A 4,358-nucleotide genomic window follows, 5' to 3' on the forward strand; every position below is an offset into this window, starting at 1 on the left:
GCACGGAGTCCTGAGCGTGGTCTAAGCGGACGCCCCAGACCCCAGGGCAGACTGCAGAGGAGGGAGGGGGTGGGTGCAGGGAACACCATTGAGCCAGGGAGGAGGGGTCGGGGCGGGGGCCGCTGGCTCTTCTGGCCCTTCATCTTGCAGAGGCAGGGGCCCAACGAGACGAGAGAGGCTGGAGGGCACCACTCCAGACAGACGGATGGACAGACAGGGGCCACACTCAGCACCCCCAGCACTCACAGGGATGTGTCCTCCCATCTCGATGTGACTCCAGATACCTCTGCACCCCTTGCAGGGCAGAGATGGGGTCAGCCACGGGGGCACACGTGTCCCTCAGTGGGAGTCGGGGGCCACGAAAGCGATGGAGGGGTGCCGAGGATGAGCGGCGAAAACAGGTAGGCGGGGCACCAGCCCTCCGGCCCGAGGGCCTCGGGGGGCTCCTGCAAGCAGTCTTGCCCGCCCGTGTGGGCAGTGTCGAGGGGGGCCTTTCTTCAGAGCCAGGATCTTGCTGCCGTGATGACGCCCTATCAGCCTTGACCGCGTGGGAGACCAGTGGTGCAGACCGCTCGCCGAGTGGGGCCCATCCAGCCCTGTCCCCGGGGATGCCAGAGTGTGGGCCCGGCCCCGGGGATGTGACCCCTCAAACGGCCATCTGGAGGCCGTGCACCGGAGCTCTCACGGAGGGGAACCTGAAACCGGCCCTGGGTGACGTGGACGGGGGCACTTTGACCCCTTCGTCAGGACTGAGTGCCCCCAGCTCCTAGAAGAGGGCCTACTCTCCATTTCCCTTAAGCCCCTGGGCACCCGGGGGCATCCTGGCCAAGCATAGGCCCCCTGTAGCTCGGGGACCTCCCTGCTGGGATGGGACCTCCTGACGGCCAGCCGGGACTGGGAGCTCGTCCCGCATCACCGCTGCTCCCCCCAGGAGACGTGGAGGCGGTCTGTCTGCCCCTGCAACGCGCGGAGGGTGACATCCCCGGAGGCGTTCGGTGACTCGCCATCCCACCGGGCACTTGAGAGAGAAGGGGGCTGTGGACCCCGAGACCAGGACCGAAGACAGAGCAGTCTCGGGCGCACAGTCACCGTCTTCACTGCTGTCCCCTGGCCCCACAGCCCCAGGGGCCTTCCCTGCTGTGGCTCACGGCTGCTTCCCGGGAGGTGGGGCTGCTTGGGACCCCCCCCTCCCAGACTGGCCGCACCTGCCTCTGCGCTGCCTGGAACCCTTGAGATTAATCACCTCTTTCCAATTAGACTCTTCCTTGATTTCAGAAGTGTGTTTTCTTTAGCGGGGAGTGGAGGTGACTTTTTAAGAGGAAGGGGGAGCTCATCGGGTGTGGATTGCTAAAGCCGGCTGTGCGGTCTGGCCCCGGGTGCAGGGGTGCACTCGGAGCCAAGTGCAGCCGGGTGCCCAGGCTCTCAGTGCTCAGAGGAGGCGGCTTCCTTCCTTCCGGGGCCGCTTGTGTGGGACGGTGTGGGCCGCCCGCGGGTCTGGCCTGAGGGACCCTTCCCACCTGGAGACATCTCCTGGGGGACAGCAGAATGTGGCAGGTGATTGAACACAGAGCAGAGCCACGATCGGGCCTTGTTTGGCCATTTAAGGAGCCCCAGGCTGCCTGGAAAGCCCGGAATTAGAAAGGCATCCAGACCCGTGTGGCAGATAAGCCCCGGGCAGCCGCCTTCCTCCGGCGGAAGCTGACCTACACACAGCAGCGAGGGTCCCAGCTCGTGGGGACCCTGTTATCAGCACGCAGACAGTGAGGGCTTGTGGCTTGGTCTGGGCTGTTAGCAGAAAAACCCACATGGTTCTGCTAAATGCCAGGCTTTGCTGGCTCGCCTGGTGGCGGGTGAGCCGGTGTCGGGAAGGCATCGCTCCTCACCTCTTTATAAAGTAGGCGCGGCGGTGACCTCCGGGCACCACGCAAGTGCTTGCCACATGCATAGCTTCATTGTCATTACAACTCAGAGGCGGGGCTCACGGCTTCCCCAATTTCATAGGAGGGGAAACTGAGTCCAAGAGCCCAGGATCCGTGCTGGGTTCCCATTTGGTGAGGACACGGCAGGGCTTCTGGCTGGACCGGGCTCACGACTGGGAGAGGGCACGTCCGTGGGTGTGGAGGCTTCCCACGTGGCCCTGTCTCTCCCATCACCCCTCGAGCACCCCGTGGCTTCTGTCACCTAGCTCATGTGGCCTGTCTCGTTCTCCTTCCCAGGCAGAAGGGTCACCTGAGTCCACATCCTTGGCCAATCTGGCAGCACGGTCGCTGTCCCCCGGGGGCTGCAGGTGCATCACGTTCCTGGAGCCCAGAGCCACCAACACCACCTGTACAGCCACACACGCAGTCCAGCTCAGCCCTGCTGGGCTGCAGCCCGCGAGGGAGGCCAGGGAAGGAGGTGCCGGGCCGCGGTCCCCCACCGGCCTCCCGCTGCAGCTACCTGCGTGGCTGGGCCTCCCTCCACCCCCGGGGGACCCTGGGCCTCCCTGGCAGGCCCTGGACCGTCTGCTTAACAGCTTCACATCAGCGTCTTCCAGGAAGTTTTGGCTTCTGGAAAAGGAGCACACTCCCAGAACGACTTGTAAGAACGTGTTTGAAGCTGAGCGTGTAACTCAGGCACCGTGAAAGGCGCACGTCCTGTGTCCTGCTGGTTACGCGTTCACCCGTCTACGCCCGTGAGACCCCACCTCTGTAATGGGATCCACATGGAGCCCCCAGCACCTCTGAGAGCCCCTCGTGCCCCGTGTCCCTTCCCAGTCACTCTCCCAGGGTAACCTCTCCTCTGACCTCTGACCTCTGTCACCTCCGGCGTCAGCTCTCGACGTCACGTAAACCGAAACTTCTCTCCCTTGGCACCAGGAATGCTCACGCCGTGAGCTCCCTCCCAAGGCTCTAGGGGAGCGCCTTCCTGCCCTCTCCAGCCTCTGGGGGCTCCGGGGGCTCCTTGGCTTGTTCATGTGGCCTCGCTGCCATGTTGGAATTTCCCTCTTCTTGGAAGGACTCCGGTCATCAGTTCGGGGCCCACCCTGCTCCACCGTGACGGAGACTTAACTTGATTACATCTGCAAAGACCCTATTTCCAAATAGGGTCCCATTCTGAGTTGACATGAGTCTGGGCAGGGGATGGGGACGTTGCTCAACCTACCGTCATATGTGATCCAAGAACTCAACGAGAAAAGCGCCAGGCCTCAAACAGCATATCAGCTCAGAGTCAAGCAAAATGAAACATTCTTTTTAAACAAAATTTTTTTAATCTTTATTTATTTTTGAGAGAGAGACAGAGAGCAAGCGGGGGGAGGGGCAGAGAAAGAGGGGGAGACACAGACTAGGAAGAAGGCTCCAGGCTCTGAACTGTCAGCACAGTGCCCATCGCGGGGTTTGAACTCGCAAACTGCAAGGTCATGACCTGAGCCAATCGGACGCTTAGCTGACCGCGCCCCCCAGGCGCCCCAGAACACTCTATCTGACACAAGGTGCACTACGTTTTATACACATGGTAAGTAAGTGTGTGGTGAACGATACCTCAGGAGAGGCTGCGGGGGGACAGGAGGAAGCTGGGGCAGTGGAGGGGCAGTGTGCCGGGTGGGGCCTGGGTGGCCTGGCCAGGGTGAGGGGTCTGTGGCTGCACGGCTCCCAGAGTTGCCACCCGCGGGAGCCCGAGTCGACAGCCAAACCCAGAACCGTCGGCCCCACGTGACCAGGCTGTCGGCCCAGAGGCCCCCACAGCCACAGGGGTTGGGGTCTGCGGGGACGTGGGGGTAGGGGTGGGGAGGGGGGGTGGGCACCTCTTCTCAGAAGGGCACAGGTGCTCCCTGTCTCCTGCAGGATCACCCCTCCCCAGAGCAAGAGCCCGGCAGCAGGTGGAGAGGCTCCGAGAGGCTGGTGTGCGGCTTCCCCCTGGGGTCACCTATTTCCTGACGCTCCTGGGGCTCCGGGTTCGGGTGCTGAGGACTCAGACCAGAAAGGGAGCTGCCACCATTTTGAGGTTGTATCTGCTGATCCCCGAGCCACCCCTCGCCTTTCTGCAGAGCCCGGCAAGTTGTGTCCTGCCGGGAAGTCCCAGGAGACACCAACGGGGCGAAGTCTGGTTTGCGCGGGCCGGCTTCCAGCACCGCCGCTTCGGATGTCCGTTTGCTCCGACATCGACCATCCCCTGGGCCGGAGGGGGGTGACCTCGTCTGCGCCGGGGTCAGGAGTCCGCCGTGCCAGCTTCGTGACCGATCACGACGCCAGCTCAGAGTCTCCACCCCTCCTGCCTGAGCACTCCGCTCTTTGCTCTTGAGGATTGTGGAACAGCCTCAGGGCCGGGCATCTCCCGGCCTGTGCTTCTGGAAGAGAGAGTCCCATGCCTGTCCTGCC

Source organism: Prionailurus bengalensis, chromosome C2, assembly GCF_016509475.1.
Source record: "Prionailurus bengalensis isolate Pbe53 chromosome C2, Fcat_Pben_1.1_paternal_pri, whole genome shotgun sequence".
Taxonomy (NCBI): domain Eukaryota; kingdom Metazoa; phylum Chordata; class Mammalia; order Carnivora; family Felidae; genus Prionailurus; species Prionailurus bengalensis.